The sequence below is a fragment of the Anomalospiza imberbis genome, chromosome 23 (genome assembly GCF_031753505.1).
Source record: "Anomalospiza imberbis isolate Cuckoo-Finch-1a 21T00152 chromosome 23, ASM3175350v1, whole genome shotgun sequence".
Taxonomy (NCBI): domain Eukaryota; kingdom Metazoa; phylum Chordata; class Aves; order Passeriformes; family Viduidae; genus Anomalospiza; species Anomalospiza imberbis.
Genome location: NC_089703.1, coordinates 336,338 through 356,310, shown reverse-complemented (window position 1 = coordinate 356,310; position 19,973 = coordinate 336,338). Strand labels below are relative to the sequence as shown.

Below are 19,973 nucleotides of genomic sequence, written 5' to 3'. Positions count from 1 at the left end.
TCATTCCATCCCCCTGCCATGTGCAGGGACACCTTCCACTAGACCAGAATGCTTCAAGCCCTCTGCACTTCCTAGAACTCTTCCAGGAATGGGAAATTTGCAACCTCTTTTCTCAAGATGTTGGCAAGGCTTTGGAGCCACATGTCTGACCACCAAAACATTGTGCTGTTCTCCTTTTCTCCTCCTGGCACATCTCCTACAGGAGAGGGAGACAGGTGCAGTCTCACATTCTATCACTAACAGAGAGGTAGGAAGCAGCAAAACAAAATTCCCAAGCCTTTCACACAAGTGATAGTGTTTTACAATAGAAATTGTGAGTTACCCTTTTCTAATCCCAGTCTTGGACTGGTTTGCTGGAGCTGAGAGAACTGTTTCTGTCCTCCACTTGCTATTCAAAGGTGCTTGGTCCATCTTTGAAGTATCTGTACAAGGTTACCGGAGAGGCCAAGCTCCAAATTCAGACCTGAAGGTTGCATGGAGCAAGCAGAGAGGATGGGTTTGTCTGGAGTTCATTTCAGAAGTTCCCTTTCCTTCTGCCCCACATCATCTCAGCCCTCCCCTTTCATCCAGGAGATGGCACAGAAGCTGCTACTTCTGGGGAGACACCAGGACCAGCTAAGTGATCAACGTGCTTGGAAATCTTGCTTTCAGATCAGCTATCCCCTTATGCCAGACAGAGTTTGATCAGCTCATTGATCCATTTTGGGGGACAAGAAAAGAGGGAGAAAGAGAGAGAAACTCTCCTGTAAGCCAAGGAAAAGAAATGCTGGAACTACACAGGAGAAATTCTGGTAGTGAGAATGGGTTCAAGTCTCTGGGGATCCAATGCAACAAAACAGTAACGCATTTTGTCTTTTTTGAGGTAATTTTTTGGATCAGACAGAAACAGCAGACTGGCATCTGGCCATCTTCAAACAAGCCCTAAGTTCCAATGGGCTTCACCAAAGTAGAGCACAGCACACCCATGGGGAAACCCTGTGTCTGAAGACACAAGTGAAGGTGACTTCAGAAGAAACATGAAGTGTCTTTCCAGGAATTGCTGTAGACTCAGATCCTCGACCTCCATCATGTTTACAGCTAAGGTACATATCGCATCTCACATCCACCTGAAGAAGAAGTGTACTGCTCCGTGCCATGACTAGAGGCTATATTGACATAAATGCCTGCATTCCTCCAGCCAGAGGAGTCCTTCCTTGGTACAACCTTGTTATATCTCCATAGAAGATTATGGCATTGGAGCTCATTGGAGCAGAAGCAGGAGAGAAGGTGGGGGGGGGGAGGGGGAGGGAAGGGGAGGGGAGAGGACAGGACATGACAGGAGAGGACACGGTTAGCTGTTGTCATGCCAGGAGCAATATTGTGTGCAAACTGTTGCCTGTGGTCCTGCCTGAGTGGCTGCATGACACACCACAAAAGCCACCAAGGATGTCCACCCTGCAGGGATGTACTGCTTTTCAGGTACTCCAGGGCTCCAGGGAAAGTGTGGCTGCTCTAACAGCCCACATCAGAGGCTTAATTCCCCTTAATGCTTTCCACCTGGAGAGACTAGGAGACAGCAGAGACCACAAGGTCCTGGGAAATCACCTCTTTGTGTTCCTCTGGCCTCAACAGTGGATGGAGGCAGGAATGGAAACGCATGGGCTCACAGACAGAGGGCTAAGATATCCTGTCACAACATCATCAGCTATTTTTGTGAGTCTGTCCTTGACCCACAAGCCAAGTACTGGTAGCCAGTGTTCTGCTGCCAGCCACTGTGTTTATGAATCAACAGTTCAGTATTTTATGACTCGGGCTGAGGTGATCAGTCCCCTGCAACTGGACTGTCTGTCTAGGCTGAGTCACCTCCCTGCCCATGGGTCCTGCTGCTTGCAAGGTGACAAATGGCAAATGAAGCCCTGAGGACCTTTTCATGCCCTTTTCATGCAAAGCCAGCTTGCTCAAGCCTTACTCCAGAGTCCAAAACTCAGAACTAATGGGAAATGCTGCAGGCAGTCTACAAGGAGCTCTGCAGTACCACAAACAGCCCAGGCTGCAGAAAGACATCAGCGACTCCAGCTGATATCAGGCAGAAAAGCTCCAGGACCCTGCCTTCAGCAGTGGAAAGTGAATCTGCTTTCTGGGAAAGGAGATAATCTCTGGGCTCTCTCAGGGACCCTGCCCTTGACATCTTGGTATCAGCTGGGACAGACCCAGCTCAGTCTTGTGGACTGCCACCCAGAAAAGCCAGTGTGCCATGTCCCCACCTACTCTGCCTAAGGCCAGTACAGAGTATCCATGGGGCTGCCAAATATCTCCTTCACCTTGACCCTGAATCCCTGCTCCCCACTGGGCAGTGAATGCTCTCAGCTGTCAGTGTAGCAGAGCTGGGTGAGCAGTAAGTCAAGGGCTTGCAAGTTTTTCCTGTGCGCAATGATTCATGGCTCATGTTTGTCAGTAGATGGGAGTGTTTGGAGAAGATCCAAATCATCATGAAACATTTACAAATCCCAGACGTTTTGTGGATTTCACCACAAATTATCTTCTGTCCAACACAGCCAACCCACATGTTCATCGACATTTCTGAGCTGCAGTTTATTAATCCTCTGTTTCCAGCAATGGTGTGAAGATAGCAATGGCCAGCAAGAGGGGACATGCCACTGGAGTTGTGCCAGTTGGACAGGAGAAGGGTAGTGGTTGAAAGCCCAATGACTTCTCTCTTCTCCATGGCTCCTTCACCTTGCCCAGTAGTCAAAGGAATATGGATCAAGACTTCCCTAAGACTGTTCCTAAGAGGGTAAAGGCCATGCCAGCTCCTTCAAAAGACTTGTCTGAGAACATCTATGGAGAGGTGCAGTAGAAACATAAAGTCTAAATGAGGGGTCAAAGCCTAGGAAAAAGCGTTGAAATGGGATAGAAGAGTATCAGGCATTGATGGCACCAAGGCCATTCAGATTGTAGCACATCTGTGAATAGTTTTTCAAGACCCACATACTGGGAAAATAAAGAGCAGCCCAAAATAAAGAACAGCATAAAATTAAGGACAGACTATGCCCAGGGAAAAGAAGTCTAAAGGAGTTTTTTAAAAAAATTATGCAAAAGTGATGTCCATGGGACCCACATGAAAATACAGTTCAGCTCCTAAATGTATCCAAAGCCAGTGCATGGGCAATAGCTGAGAGCCCAGGAGATATGAGGACTCACCAGATGACATGCCTTCTCCTCTCAAGTTTGAATGCTGCACATTTGTCCAGGTGGGTGTGAGACACTGAGTGTCTGAAAACAGTTTTGTTTGAAATAAAATAACCTTTTCCTTCACCTTTCCCTCTCACAGATATGTTAAAATATGTGGGAATATGGAAAAACATGTGAGGAGATCTGTGGAAACATTTGCTTGTGTGGTGGGGGCAAGTCTCTGCTTGCTATTCTGAAGGGGGCCAAAACCCATCATTTTTGATGGCATTTCAGGCTGATCCCTCAAAGATGGTACAGATCCCACTTAGCCTGGTGTTTTGGGATGTAACTGAGTAGATGATTTTTTCTCCCCCTACTTTCACTGCAGGCTGTCCCTCCATTACAAGGTGGAAAGGAAATCTGGCATGCTGGAGAATTCGTTCATGGCCTCTCCACTTACAGTGACTCTCTGGGACAGGACACAGCTCAGCTTTCCTGCTCACTTAGCATAGGAAACAGATCCATGAAGGTCATGGAAAGCTATTCATACCTCTCTGACAAAGTGAGGTCCTGGGGACATCTCATTATTCACTGGGCAATGAAGGCAAGAAGGTGGACTCCTGAGGAGGATTGGTCCTGGAAAGGTTCATCTGAGAGGGACAATTCCTTTCAGGCTGATGCTGGGATGCTCATAGTGTTCAGGGACCAGCAGTCCCCAGTCTTACTATGCCTAGGTATCTCCAATTGGTCCATTATATCTGATTCAGATTTTCCCTCTTGCAATGCCTCTGGCAGCAGCTATGGTAACACTGCCAAGATGTTCTGCTGTGCATCCTTGTGGAGTGGCTCTTGGCTGCCTCCAGCCTTCAGTTTTGGAGCTGAAAGTCTGTTTCTGATATTTTAATGTCTGTCAGCTCCTACACCTTCCCAGAGTGGGTAGACAGTGAAATACAGCAGGTAGAAATGAACTGCCACCCTCCATGAGAGCCCATGGTGAAGCCTGAAACCAGACAGTACCACAAATGGTGGGAGGTGCAAAGCCTGGCCCATATCTGGACAGGTAAGCGTTGGCTTGCTTTGGTCATCCCTCCCCTGCCATGCTGTGGCCATCTCCACCTGGCAATGCCAGGTTTTACACCTGTGCAGTGGAAGCCCTGCCAGGACCCAGCGAGTTGAGCCCAGGGTGCCTCTTCATGCCATGAACAGGCAGCAGGTCACATTGCACATTTTGGTGCCAAACACTGAGGAATGTCCATGCCAGCCACTGACTGAGGTGTTCCCAGGTGTTAAACAGAAACTTACCAGAAGTGGATCCCAGGGCTGCCATCCCATAGCTGAAAGCCAAGACTTTCGGACTGCAGCCAGACTCTGTCAGGACCCTCATAAGATCATGCTGATTCCAGCTGATAAGACTGTGCAAGTCATAAGAAAAATAGTAAATTACATAATCCAACCTCCTGGGTATCTTAGGCCTTTGATATTTGCCTTGATTTTTCTATATTAGGGCTAATAATTTGGCTCAAGCTTCTCTTCCAGATAGCAATGCTACTGGATTGCACCAGCACTGCTTCATTGAAGAAAATCCTTGCCTCACTGATCAGTTGGGATTTCATGGTGCTGACAGCAAGGCCATTAATAATGAACCCATTTTTTGATGTATTTTTAACACAGAATTATTTACTAGGATTTTCACAACTGTTTTGATAATAAGCTTCCCTTGGAGCAGTGCAGGAAGCTGCAGGAAGATCCAAGTCCCAAAACTGGCAGGAGGAGGAAATGGGACAACCTTGTCAAGCCCATCCAGGACAGGGGGCTGCCAGATTACAGGGGGACAGGGCAAGATGGAAGGCAATATCATCCTTCAAAAAAGGGATATCATGGCTGTGAGAGAAATTTAAATGACCATGTTCCCTCAGCACAAGTCCCAGGATGTCCTTACTGAATAGAGGACAGGGGCTGGATGTTTCTCTGGAGCACCCCCATTTGTCAAGCAGAGTAATCATAGTAAAATTACATAAGAAGCGTTGGCTAGGAGATCATATCTCCTGATCCAGGCTTTAAAATGGCTCTTTGGGGTTAGCAGGAAAGCAGCTTGCTTGCACTGTCGATGGATTTTCCTCAGCCTCCCTCCAACTGACCACTCCCTTGCAGAGCTCTGGGGAAACCGATGTAGCCCCTCTGTCTCTTGCCCCCCACACCAGCACAAGGGTGAGCCCAGCCCCCAGCTTCTCGGTGAATGAACTCGAGAAACTTAAAGCTCAGTTATTTCTTTTCTCCCATTCTCAGAGTCCTTCTGAATATCTGCTCCAGCTCCTTAGGCTCCAGGGATTTGGCTCTGGCAAATAAGCTCAGGCAAGCAGGAGCTGACTGTTACATGACCCTTCTTGTAATTTTCTGGAAATCTCGTCTGTAGGATAAACAGACCAATGTTAACCTTTATATAGTAAATAAAACTCCAGTGAATGTGGCCACTTATCATGTCTAAAAGATGCATTTTTACTCCTAATATTAACACATTTTTAAAAAAATATTTCTTTGGCAAAAGCCAAAAAAATATTTGTTTCCTGTTTCAGTAAATAGACACCATGGCAGAGCAATTCCATCTGATACTTACTCCCTGCTCCATACAGCTGATCCCCCTTTATCTCTGTTTACTGCAGAGATACTATTAAATACCTTTAGCCACTCCTGCTTGCAGATTTCCAGAGAGCCCGTATCCTGTTTATAGCATCTCTGCCAAGGCTGCTTATGAGGGAGATCCAAACAGGAGAGAGAAAAGGCTGAGGGGGAGATGCTGAAAGAAGGAGGTGGAGAGATGTCTGCTGCCATCTCCAAGCACATTCCACTGAGAGGCAATATTTTAATGTCTATCAGCTCCTACACCTCCCCAGCGTGGGTAGATAGTGAAATACAGCAACAGACAATCTCAAAATCAGAAAGGTTTGGGTTGGAAGGAACCTTACAGCCCATCCCATCCCAGCCCCTGCCACGGGCAGGGACACCTTCCACTGTCCCAGGCTGCTTCAAGCCCCATCCAGCCTGGCCTTGGGCACTTCCAGGGATGGGGAATCCACAGCCTCCCTGGGCAACCTGTGCCAGGGCTTCATCACCCTCACAGTGAAGAATTTCTTCAGTCTTCAATATAGCCAAGTATATCCTCCACTCATCTTGAATGGTTCCAAGGAATGCCTGGATGAGGTCTCCAGAGCAACTGGGCTGCGTTGGTGATGGAGGGACCTGCCCTAGGCTGTGGCTGCTGCAGTGCTGTCCTTTCCCACAGCCATTCCTGCACCACTCACCAGTTTTCCCTGAGCATCAGAAGTTCCTACAACCCCTGCGAATCCCCTGATGCAACCCCTGCTTAGAGCTTGGATCCTGGGGCTCTCAACACATTCAGCAGAGAAGCAGGGAAGTCTTTGGAGCCTGATTTGTTTTGCTCTCCCCAGCTGTTGTGTCCAGATGGAATGAGGCTCTTCTGTTCCGTTTGGAAAGGACTGCACCCACTCAACTGTCTGCACGCTGCTGTTGGGGATCCGTGTGGCCATGAGCTGTGTGAACTGTGCCAGGGTACCTGTGCAACATCTGCACACCTCTGGGAAAAATCTCCCATGATGCCTACTGGGGACTTCAGCCCTTTATCCCTTCATTAGACACTCACAGTGATTTCTCACTTTCCCTCAACCTAAAATGGATCTGCATTTTTTAAAGCCGCGTGTTTTCTCTGCAAGAGAGTTTATGAGAGCAATAAAAGGCAGAATGATGATTAAGGGAGACAGGGAAGGGTTTGCACATCTTGCTGAGAGCAATCTTGTTTTTGTTTTTGGGCCAATCTGCCTGACATGTGATGTTTCATGTCACATCTGGTTTGCAAATCAGAAGGAATGCAAATGTTTCCAGAATCAACTTGGTCACCTATAATGGGCTGAGCCTCTTTGGGCACCACCAGGGGCTTGTGGGACATGAGATATGGGGAGGATGACTTGTACTTGTGCTTTTGCAGCAGGATGACTGAGAAGCCTGAACCTCACAGAAAGGTTTGTCAGGAATTGGAGAGGCTGCCCAGAGCAGCTGTAGAGTTACTACCTGTTGAAGTGCTCAAAAAATATATGGATGTAGCATCTGGTGACATGATTTAGCAGTGGACCTGTCAGTGCTGGGTAAATGGTTGGAGTTGGTGCAGGGCTTTTCCAGCCTGAATGATTCCATGATACTGTGAAGCCAGCTGAAGCCAACATGCACACTGAGTTTCACAGGATGAGAGTCAAGGAGGCAGTTTGCTGCAATGCTCTGCACTGCACAGTCTTGGTTTAGGTGTCTGGATCAAGAGATAGATTTGCGAGGCTAGAATACCCCTGTGGTGGGCAGGGAAGCTGGAGAGGGGGCCAGGGCAGCTTCCCAATATCCTGCACTGGGAGCATTGGACCAGAGACGATTAATGAGCAAGGCAGAGTCTCCAAGACACAGGCAGGTATTTGTTAGGGAGGCCCTGGCTGCATTCTGGAGGCTTTGGGTCTCAGCTGAGACATGGAAGCCCTGATATGGAAAGTCCTCTTCTCCTCTCCATGGAAAATCCTCTCCTTCTGGGTGAATTGCTCACATCACATTTGACAGTCCCTGGCTGAAAAGCAGAAATGTTGTAGGGTCTCTGGGCTGAGTAATTTGCATCCTATGGGGTCTGTGGCATACACTGCAGCCTGCCTTCAGGCACTGCTGGATGAGGGAACTTCTGTGACTGCTTCCAACTTGGTCTCTCTTGGGGAAGGAAATAGCAAAGATGGTATGAAGACTAATAGCCTCTCCAGTGCTTCCTCGGTGGATACCTCTCAAAATCAGTTCTCCTCCATCCCTCACAAACCCAGTTTCAGTGCTGAGATTACCACTCACCTCCCAGCCCAACCTGTCTGACCTACAAGTCAGTCTTGATATGACCATCTGCTCCATCCCAGATCACAGCTTGCTGTGGAGGAGCACAGAGATAGGAGAACACCAGTCACCCCAGCGGGCCTCGCCAGGTCAGCAGCTCAGAGACAGTAGCCCAGATGCAGAGCCAGTCCTAAAACCTTCACAGTTCAAGCCTCACCATTGCACTGACCTGAGCAAGGCTTGCAGACTTGAGAGAACCATCCCATCCAGAAGTCTGACAGACCTGGAGCCACAAGCCCGGCTGGCAGCCACCTGCCCAGAACTATGTTCTCCTCCGCCCCCCAAGACAAGTGGGTTTTGTTCAGGGTGTGTGCAGGATGTGGCTCGGTGACCCCTCTGGGTGAGAGGCAGCTGCTCTGCCACTGCTTCCCCAGCCGCGGCCGGGCTGTGAGGCAGAAAGCCCTCTTTGTGCTGGGGAAGGTGTCAGGTACTCGCCGTGCAGGAGCTGAATTGGAGCTTTTCATCGGGTGAGAGACTTGCCGGCTGAGGAATGCTGTCTCTGGGCTGGAGCTGGCAGGGAGCTGCCTGTGCTGGGCTTGGCGGGTCCCGATGAAACCCACAGCATGCCCGCCATGACCAGGGGATGTTTGTGGGTTGAGGGCAGCAGGAGCTGTGTCCCCTCGCTGGGGACACAGGGATGGAGTTATTTATAAATGAGCGGGTGTGCAGAACCCTCAGGGGAGAGAAGTTGCCTTGCTGAACTGGTCGGTGCACCTTGGGGAGGACGCAGCACTCCGAACATGCCAACCCAGGCTACACCCAAGCTGGGGATGCATCAGAGGTGCAACGTACCTGCAAATGCTCAGCAGAAGGCCTGCAGCATCCAGGCAGCCCGAGGGGACAGCCCAGAAAGACATGTTTTAGGGAATAGTTTCTCACCACAGCACACAGAGAATACTTTTGCAAGGGATGCTTTTCAGACACACATTTCAGCCCAGGAGTATAACTGTGCTTTCAACTTTACTCTGGTTTGAAAAGTTGGGGAATCTGCAGTATTTGGGTAAATATCTTCTGCTTCAAGCCCCATTTTAATGTCTGTTTTGGAGGCAAGAAATCCATAACCCATCTGACAAAACATCTTTGATTTCTAAATTAAGCTTATGTGTACCTCAAAATTGACTGTAATGTCTGTTATTAAAAGTGACATTTCCCCCACAAAAACTGCAACTGCTGTACAAAGGATTTGGGTTCTAGTTTAGGCGGAGATGACTGATAGGAGCGAGACAGCAACACACAGAGTTATGGCTACTGCCTGGGTTGTTTATTTGGGTTTTTTTAACAGATATTTTGTCATTTCTGCCGCAAAGTGGCATGGAGGTTTTACCTCAAGAAGCTGCCAGTGATGAGCCATTAACTTCCAGTGATCATCACGATATTAGTCAGAGTCACTGGGGAACATGCTGCCTCCGAAACTGCTGGAAGCTGCTCAGTGTTAGAAAGTGGGAACTTCAAAATAAATAAATGAGGAAAGTTCATTTAAAGGGCCCTAAAGGCAAATTCATTTCAGGCCGTAGCTTTGATATGGAAGCTGTGGATGTGCCCATCAATGAGGCTCTGAAGGCTGCACAACTTAAGAGAAAAAGCAGAAATACCCATGTGGGAAAGAAAATCAACATTTGCTGAAATGATAGGGTTTCATTGCATATTTGAGCTGAATGGGGCACTTCAGGAAAAGGAAATCCAGCCTTAGTACAGGCAATAGAGACAATATAAAGCATGCCAGGGACTACCTAACAAGGGAATTAGGATGGGATTTCATCAGAGCAAATGGCAAAAAATGCTATAAAATTAAAATATACAAAAATAAGCAATGAAAAGACATAAGAATACATAAAATCTGATGTTTACAAGTAGGCAGAATCCTGGGAGGGAAACATAGGGTGATAGCAAAAAGCAGGAATAGGAAGCTGAGGGGTTTCTTTGGATTGTTCAGGCCTATGGAAGGTGAGGGTAGAAAGCTACTCTGGATCAGCTCATTTCAGGTTTTAAAATGAGCAATGGGGATATCAGAAGAGGATGCTGGAATAAATTGACATGCTGAAGAGCAATAAGTCACTGAGTGCCAATGAGGCATCTAAGACTTGTGTAGGAACATAACAATGAAATGACTGATCTACTGACAGAAATATGCACACGAAGATCTGTGCTCAGCAGCAATCAAAAATAACCAGGGAAATGATAGGACGTGACAGGGATGGGAATGGGTGGAATCTGGAATACATTATAAAGCCATCACAGAGCCAGCAGGGTGCCCTTCTCCCGAGCTGCAACCTCTCCTGCAGTCCTGTTCTGCCCCACCCCATGGGCTATGGGGGAGCAGAGGGACAGAAAGGCTAGGGGAAAACAGCAGTGGAGTGCACCAGGGACACCAGGAGAGAGGCTCGTTTGGTGGGGCAAGCAGGCAAGGAGGAGATTTTGGCATGAGGATACCCACACAACTGAGAGTATTACCCAGCTGAAAAGAAGTGAAAGGAGGTGAGTATCCTCCTCCTCATCCTCTTCTGTTACCCAAAAATGAGGTGTCAGGCAGTAACTCACACAGTAGGCTGTGAGACTCACTGATGTGTTGCAGTTCAGCAGTTCTTTTCTTAGCAGCAATTTGTACAAGTTCATGTGGCCTCACACAGACAGCACAGCTTGTCCAGTGTTCCAAGTGCAAAGGAAGGTTGCAAACCATCTGACTTCTTTGGGCTGCTGACAAGGAGGAAGATGTCCTCCTCACATGTCAACTGCAAGGCCCTGGGAGATCTCTTTAAGACATCACTAGGGCCCAGGGGGTACAGGAGGAGGGATGCAGGCAGCAGGGTAGTGGGACCTATGGGGCAGGGTGCTGACAAAACATTTCCCTCCCAGGAGGCAGATAGGAAGGCAGTAGGAGAGAGGAGAGGAATTCCCTTTGGGTCTGTCTTTTTTGATGAGTGCTTTTACTAATGTCTGAACTGGCTGAAGACCTTTTATAGCCTTTTCCAATCCTAGAGGATCTGTTCATGGTGGTATCCCAGCATCACTGTCCACACTCTGTCTTGGTCATTGTGCATGAGAGAAGCAGCAGGGGACAAAACAAGTAGATGAGCATAATTCCTACCACTCGTCTTGTATGGTGACCAGCCTTGTCAGGGCTGGAAGTGTCTTATCTCACTCTATGCTCTGCTCTTGGAAGCAGTTCCTGCTCACAGACCAGCCAGCACAGCTTCCCTGGGTGTAAAGGCTCAGTGAAGGAGAGGGTCTCCAGCAGATGATGATTCATGGTGGATCACTTTTAGCCAGAGCTGGATTGAATCAACTCCTCTCTCCCATGGCTCTGCCAGGTCTCACAGCACAGGGAGGGGAGGAGAGAGGAGAAATAATGAAATTTCCCATCCAGAATCGAGGGGGATTTATAGCTGTTGTGATAACCTCGGCCATTAGTGAGGCTCGCACAAGAAACCATGCTGATTTCCAAATTCTGATTTACTAAACAAAAAAAATGAAAAAAATGAAATGTCAACATAAATCACTTCTGCTCACACAAGTGGCAGCTGTGGGGAGCCTGCCACAGGGATATACAAGGGCTGGTGCCTGGTTGTCTTGGCTCTGGGGTCTCCTCTGAGCTTTGCCCAGCCCAGACACTGGATGGAAGTCTGGGCACATCCACCTTGCCCTGCCATGGCATGCAGCAGCCGCTCCTGGGGCAGGAGCACAGAGCCAAACTGATGGTATCAGGGCAGTGGCTCCATACTGGGCCAGTGACCCCAGTAGGTCATGGCAGGGCATTGAGAAACTCTGGGACAAGTCCCCAGAGGACTAGATGGGATGGGATTTTCCATGGCTTATCTAGGCAAAGACATGGCCATGCCAAGCCAGTGCTAGAGACAGTCCTGCTGCTGGTGGGAGGCTGGTCTGGAGACCTTGGGTCCCTTTCCACCAACCTGTTGAGATCCTGGATTTACAGTAGAACATTTCCCCAGGCATTGCTGAATCAGGCCAGGATATTTCTGCTTTCTTTTACAGGCAGCCCCTTTAGTCTAAGGACGCTACCAGCATCCTTCCCAAGAAGATACACCTGCCTTCCCAAACCAGATGGCAATGTTCTCATCCTAAGAAATATCAGTGTTTTCAAGTGCTACTACTAAATGTGACACGGGAGTTTATAAAAAGAAAAAAAGTTAAAAAGCCAAGAACTTATATAGCAACGGGGTATGTGATAGTGTGTCCTATGGCAGCAGAGCATGGACGGTGCTGGATGCACCAAACCAATGTCAAGCTCCTGAGAACCTGAATGGTTTTCAGGACGTGCATGGAGTGAGTCAGGACAATGTTTGGTGTAACTGTATGTTTCAGGATCACTTTCCAAGTGAAGGGGAACAATGGGGAAGATCATGAAAAATCATCACTATTACCATAGTAGTGAAGCACATCCAATATCTTCAGGCTTCTCTGAGGAAAACCTGGACATGTATTGCTCTGTCTTACCATAAAAGACAGCAGAGGGGCCAAGTTGTTTGAGCAACAGCCCTAACCTGTAAGGTTAGAATTAAATTGGTGAGGAGGGAAACAGGCAAGTTGAACACACTGATATATATGTATGGACATATCATATCATAGCAGAGGGACGTTACTATCCTGATAAGATAAAGTGAAGAGAACCTGACACACTGCCAACACCAAATGGTACAGGGGAAGTTTCAAATAGTTGAATGTGCTCCGTACTAAGGACAGGAAGAAATAATATTAATTTGCAAAATGAAAACATGCAGCAAGCCCCTACAGAAATAAAAGGAGTTTTGTTGGGGCAGAACTAGGCAATTGTCAGCTCAGGAAAGTGCAGTATCTAAGGCAGAGAAGTAAATAGAAGGTGCTTGGACTTGGTACAATTCACTGACCTCTTGGAGATCCATCACTGCTGCAGGCAGCAGGAAGGGAGACTGGACATAGCTCCAGGGGGATTTGGTGTCCCAGGTCTGTGACTCCCTGAACTCCACAGTGGGGTCATGTTCCCAGCATCAGCCTCAACCTGGAAAACAAGCAAAAACTCTGGACAAAACCCCTAAAATAGGACTTAATCATTTCTTTCCCCATCTATGTCCCTGCAATTGTTACTGGAAGAAGCTTATTCCCTAGGTTTGCTGGGATCCTTTCTATGTGACTGTGATTGGAGAGTGACATCTGTAAGATGAAAAACTGCATTGCACTAAAAAATTAGCTAGACTTACCTTACTGGTAAGTAGCAAGCTAGCCTGCAGACCCCAATATCATACTGAATCTGGTTCCACAAAATGTCTCCCTACAGAGACTTCGATAGAATTCAAATATTTCATCCTTATTCACAGGTTAGGTTGGAGGATGTGTTGCTCTTTGCTGAGCAGGGGAGTGCACACTGAACAGTGATGATTGCTTTGAGGCTTGCACAGAAGAAAATGTTTCTGGATAAATAATCCCATCATATAACCCACATCATATTGTTCAGCATCCAATGAGCACAGTTCCAGCAGCCGGCTCGTTTTCATCAGTGCACAGCGTTGCTTCATCCAAAGCACAATCCTGGCCCTTGAGACTCAAGAGACATTGCAGTGCAGACCCTGGATTATTGGACCAGGTTACTGGCTATTGATTTTGGAGTTAATCTTACAGAGTCCTCAGCCTTCAAGGTACTGTAGAACTCAGCATGACAAAATGTATGGGGCAAAGCAGTGACCTAAGGCTTAGGCACTGAGCAGGTCTCTGTGTTTGATACCACATGTGCAGCGGCACATCTCCAGGACTGCCCTCAGACACTCTGGTGGTCCCTTGTTTGTGCTCCAGTGCAGGTTACATCTTCATTCCCACAGTATGCCTGGACTGGTTACCATTCCAGCTTTGCTGTCATCACAGGAAGAAAATTCCCCTGACACTGAAAAATTTTAGCATTGAATTCTGCCCAAATAATCACTGCCTAGGACACAGAAACACTGAGGTCCTGCAGAGTCCTCCAAGACATCCAGGTCATCTCGGGATCTGGCTGTACCTCGCCAGGCTTAACAGGAGTGGATTGTTTGCCCCAGGATGAGCCCCATCTTCCTGCCTGATAATTAAAGTCTGGTCAAAACAATCAAAACAATTTTGTCTCCCAGCAAACTCTCCTGCAACGGTTTACTGCAGTGGGGACTCCCCAACTCTCATGACAAAGGCCCAGGGCAGGAGGACTTTTCAAACTTGTATCCTCATTATTCTTTGACAAATCCATGAAATTTCTTCAATAAATAGCTAAACTGTACACAGGCTTTCTGTGACCTGGGTCATAAATACCATCTGGCCTTGTAGATAATGTACTGAGAGCTTTTTACTGTACAGTTCACATCAGCTGCCAGGATTTCACATTCTTTAGAGTCACAGAGTGGTTTGTGTTGAAGGGACCTTAAAGTTCATCCCATTCCCACCCTCTGCCATGGCAGGGATACCTTCCACTAGACCAGGTTTTCCAAGCCTTGTCCAGCCTGGCCTTGGACACTTACAGGGATGGGGCAGCCACAACTTCTCTGGGCACCCTATGCCAGGGCACAGGGAAGAATTTCTTCATTCACTTCTTCATTCACACCTAATCTAAATCTCTCCTCTATTAGTTTAAAACTTTTCAACATTATCCTATCCCTGTCTGCTCATGTAAAAAGTATCTCTCCCTCTTTTTTATAACACTCTTTTTCAATTGTCATTGTAAAAACTTAGATCAAGAGACTTTTTGACTGGATAGGATGCATTCTCCATGCAAGAGTCCCTGCACTGACCTTAGAAACTAATTGCAAGCAGGGAATGAGGAGGCCAACTGAGAAACAGTTCATGGGATAAGATAGGGCATGATGGCATGGCATGGAATGAAATTACATGGCACAGGGAAGGGATGGCCAGGGATGGAGGGCAGAGGTGTCTTGCTAGTGATGTGACCTGAATGTCCCATCCTCACCTGTGGGAGCTTCTTACAGCAGATACCAATGGCGACAAATTTTTGTGCGGTGTTTTTCTTTGCAGTAAAAGAAAAATTGTTTAACAGTTTTTGTACCTCACTGCCTCTCTTTGCTGCCATTTTCAGTCCACATTTTCGCACTGAAATACCTCAAGCTACTGAATATCACTTCTCCTCTACATTTCCCCTACTTGACAAGGCTGTTGAGAAATCTCAGATTCTCATTCAGGCTGCCTGTTTGTGGGGGCAATAGAGGGGAAAAGAGTCGCTAAAAACACACAAAAGCTCTGGAGATGGAGCAGGGCTCATGCAGGGTCCCAAACCCCTCTGAGAAACCCTTGTTTGGTAATAAAAATATTCCAAGCCATTTAGTAAAACTTGACAAATGGCATGAAAGTGTTTCACAGCTCTGGTCATTTTCCCATCTGTGACGACCCAGGAACCAAACAGAGCTGAGTTTGTAAAGGACTGTGGGGGAGCAGTGCTTATTAGATTACAAAGAACATGACTTGTTGTGAGAAAACCCAAAAAGTCATGGTTTTTGTCATGAAAGTCTAGGCTGTGACAAATTCAATGTGTTAATCATGATGGATTTTTACTGGAAATCGTCAGCACAGAGCAGGGTCATTACAGCAGTAGCCTCATGCCCCACTCAAGCCCTCCTGCCTCTGCCGAGGGTGAGCAGTGATAAAGCTGCAGCCTGGGATTATCCTTCTGTGGACCAAGGAGACAAACTGGGACAATCATTCCCCAAAAAAGGGACTGTGGACTCCTCTCTCCCACAACAGCCTCCTTTGTGTCTAGGTCTGGCTGGACCATTTTCTCTGACCAAATCTGTGTTTCACATCTCTGCCTGCCTGACCCATCCCTTGTTCCTGCAGATAAATCACTCTCATGTCCTCCTTGGGAAGTACGGTCCCCGATCACAAATGAACCTTTCTCCACAGGGCACATTGATGTCAATCCACAGCTTTATTTTTTTTTCACTTCTTCCATTCCCCCCCCCCCGCCCCTCACTTTATCCTCTGTTTGCAAGGATCTTTCAAACAGGTCCCCTTCCCGTTTGGCCCAGAATTTCCTTTTCTGAGCTGGCAAGCCTTCTCATCCTGCACCATTGCTTTCCCATCAGATAGCACACCTCATCCTGGGCTGCTTCCTCATGGCATGGAGGGAAAAATAACTGCAAGGGGGGCTTGGGGAGAATGTGTGGGAGAAACAATTTTAGCTGCTCGTCCCCACACTGCCAAGACATTGCTTGAGCTGCAGCAACAGCTTTGGAGAGGGTGGTCCCATGGGAAGAAAAGGCCAGGGTGATGAGCTGGTGTGCTCAGTGATGGGCATGGAGAACAGGCACTGGAGAAAGGGTAGGAAGAGAAGGTCAGTAGTTGGTAGAGGGGAGAGTGAAGGTCTGTAATGGGCTGGTGTGGTGTGCAGGGGTCTGAACCTTGTCAGAAGAGTATGAGGAACAAAAGAGAGGGAATCACACCTAGGATGAAAAAAAAGAGGTGGCTAAGGTTGGAAGGGGAGAGAGAACAGTGAAGAAGGACTGCATCAGCAGACACAAGTTTGAAGTATCACAGAATGAAGTAGGTTGGAAAAGACCTTTGAGATCATCAAGTCCAACCTATGACCTAACGTAACACCTCCTCATCAACTAAACCATGGCACTGAATGCCACGTCCAGTCTTTTTTTAAGCATGCCCAGGGACAGTGACTCCACCACCTCCCTGAGCAGAAAATTCCATTGCCCAATCATTCTTTCAGTGAATAATTTTTTTCTGACATCTAACCTAAACTTCCTCTGGCACAGCTTAAGACTGTGTCCCCTCATTCTATCAGTGGTTGCCTGGTAGAAAAAACTGACCCCCACCTGGCTACAACCACCTTTCAAGGTAGTTGTAGATAGTGGTAAGGTCTCCCCTGAGCCTCCTTTGTCCAGGCTAATCAACTCCAGCTCCCTCAGCTGTTCTTCATAGGGCTTTTTTTACAAGCCCTTCACCAGCCTTCTTGCCCTCCTCTGGACACATTAGAGCATCTCAATGTACTTCCTAAATTGAGGGGCCCAGAACTGGACACACTACTAAAGGTGCAGCCTCACCAGTGCCAAGTACATGGGAAGAATTACTTTCCTGATCCTGCTGGTCACACTAAGACAGCTTAGCTGAGAAAAGCCCCTGCCACAGCCCTGCAGGGAAAGATCTTTCCTTGTTCCATCCCTCAGCCCTTGCTAGCAGCAGCCCTAGTCTCCAGGCTGTGGTGGGGTTAACGCCGCTGTGAGGCTCTGAGAGTTGCCTCATCTACCAGAGGACATAGTGATGTGCAAGTCTCATTGTGGTCCCCAGGGAAAGGGTGGAGACCTGTGCCGGGCTTCTCCAGAGACATCCATTCCCAGGCTGTGCACTGCTGGATATAAATAAGCTGCTTCCCGTTCCCTCCAGCTGGGTTCCAGGGTTTCCCAGCATATCCTCCAGCATTCCTGTCGGCATTTTCCCTGTTTAATCTTCATGCTGGGTGCCACATGGAGAAGGGAGGCAAAGAGCAGCCCACACCAGTAGAATATGACTGTTTTAAGCCAGCAAAGGAGGATGTTTTAAGCCAAGCAAACCTGCAAACCAGAACCACATTATCCTAGCCACAGAAAAGTACCAAGAGCTTCAGGGCTGTTCCACAGACTCCTTTAGAGCCGTATTGCCTGACATGGAGGAACCATCCAGAGCCCCTTTCCCAGCAGTAACATCCTGGTATCCTGCTGCCCAAGAGAGGGTGCCACACACACCAAAAAAAAAGGGCAATGGGAGCCCTCCCTCCTTCGCCACAGCTCCCTCCTCTTTCTCTCTGACTCTCCCTATCTTGGCTTTTCTCCCCTGTTCCCTTTCATGCTTGCTGGTCCCTTCCTGCTTATTAACTCTCCAACCCACCTGAGGAAAGTGCTCCTCTCTACAGATCTGCACAGAGGATTTATGAGCCCAGCTCTCAGGGGAAGGAGCCTGGGCATAAATCACAGAATATTCAAGAATGTGATCTGCATTTATTACACTTAATACTATATTTAGCATGTCCAAGAGGACCTTATAAATCAGAGACAGTGCAGATCTCAGTCCGGGGTCCTGGGGGAACCCGTCCACTTGGTGAACATGTGTGAAGCCCGAAATCAGCAAGAGCAAATTTATGTTTGAATTCTTTACTAAGATTATTCACCTAATTAGGGCTGCATATCATGCTGATGGTTTCCTGAATTGGGCTGGGAATTTGGGGCCCAGGCTCACTGCTTCTCCCCACATACACACCAGCCACGCTGGTCCATCCTCCAGGACCATGCCAGCAAAATCTGTGAGCATCTGTCACACTGAGGGATGACAGTGCTGGTGGGTGATCATTAGCCTTCCAATCCCAGGCTAATGCACTGTGCTCCAGCTCAACCTCAGCCTGCTGCTGAAAAGAGGACAGAAAGTCCTCTTGTATTTCATAGAGACCCCCAAACCCACTTAGGCCTGTTTCCTTTCCTGTTCACTGGTATTTAATGCTCCATGATCCCAGGCCAGCTCTGTGCCTCCCCACCAACTGTGCTGGACCAGCAACTCGCCTTCATCTCCTCCAAAATAGTCAGCTTGGGGGTCTCTTTTGTGGATCTCAGAGCCTTTGCCAGAAGTTTGCACTCAAGCAAAGGATGACTTGATAGCCTGGTGATGGAGTGCAGGGAAAAGGGGGCATGAAATGAGGACTTTGGTCCATAGAGCCTTGTTGTTGTCCAAAACTGATGGCAACAGAGGTCCATCAGGAAGTGGGAGTCTGGTCCCTTCAGCAGGAGGGCAGACCTTCTCCAGCCATGCTGAAACACTCATTCCCATCCTGCTTCTGTTTCCATGTGTCTGAAATTCCCAAGCCAGCAGATAAAAATGAGAGAGAAGAGCATGATGCTTTTTTCCAGCTGAAGTGTCCCTGGCCAAGTGAACACTTGGCAGGGCAAAACCATGAGCTCCCTCTCTGCAGCCCCAGCTGATCAGGATAGCCAGTCAGCCAGGATACATCCATGCCTATGCAGCCCCAGGATTAGTGGTTGCAACTCATCACAGTGACCAGGTCACCCTCCACTATCTCCCAGCTGAATCTGGCTGAGCATCCTTCCCAAAATAACTGAGGGAGAGGCATGGGTTGCTAACAGGAACAGCCATCAGTCCTCTCGGCACACTGTTTAAACCCAGGTGGATGCAGAAAAGCCCCATGTGTTGTTCTCCTGGTGCTGAGAGGTTTATGCAGTGACTCTGTCAAGCATCCCCACACTCAGTGGACAAGCTCTGGCTCCCAAAAGGGGTTCTTCCAACCTCAGGCACATGAGAGATGCTATGGCAGTGCCAATTGATGCAGGATCTTGTGCAGTGCTGGGGTCAACAGAGACATTTCCTCACCTTGCTGACGTCCTCATGCCCCATCCAGGCATCACCACAGCAGCCAAAGCTTCCCTCCTTCCCGTAAAGCCCTGCTGCCCGTGGCGCCTGCCTGGGAGTCATGGGACCTGTGGCTGGGTGTGTGTCGGTCCGTCTGTCTCCTTTCACGATTTTCCAGGAAAGTTGCTGTGATTTACGAGCCGTGGACAGTGCTAGCTGAGTGCTCAGGAGGGCTTGATTACAGTTTCCCAGAGGAAGCTGTCTGTTTGGAGATGGCAAGGTGACAGGGTTTATACAGCACAGCACAATGTGTCTAAGCAAAGCTGTCAGCCGGAGACGGATGAAGTGACTGAGAAAGCCCATTACTTCATTCACACCTCAACGGGCAAACAATAAAACACTTACACACAGCGGGCGGTGCAGGGGGAGTGGTCCACCAGCCCCTGAAAAAATGCACCAAGCTGCTGCGGAGGCATTTGCTGCACTCCTGGCTCAGCAGGATGGGGCAAAGGAAAGGACAGAAGGGACAAGCAGCATGGAGAGAAAATGAGTCACTCCTCACAGACAGGCATTTGTCCCCAAGGTGATATGCCACATTG

The 19,973-nt window shown here is 48.2% G+C and overlaps 1 long non-coding RNA gene across 3 annotated transcripts in view; it reads right to left on the bottom strand.

Moving 5' to 3' along the window:
• Positions 1-2,755: 2,755 nt before the first annotated feature.
• The window catches only part of LOC137461973 (uncharacterized), a 71,181-nt gene continuing 53,963 nt past the window's right edge, over positions 2,756-19,973 (bottom strand). For all 3 annotated transcript variants that reach the window (XR_010993548.1, XR_010993549.1, XR_010993547.1), the window contains 3 exons: positions 12,936-13,066; positions 4,453-7,902; positions 2,756-2,817 (listed from right to left, as the gene is read on the bottom strand). This is a non-coding gene — a long non-coding RNA (uncharacterized lncRNA). The remainder of the gene's footprint in view (positions 2,818-4,452; positions 7,903-12,935; positions 13,067-19,973) is intronic.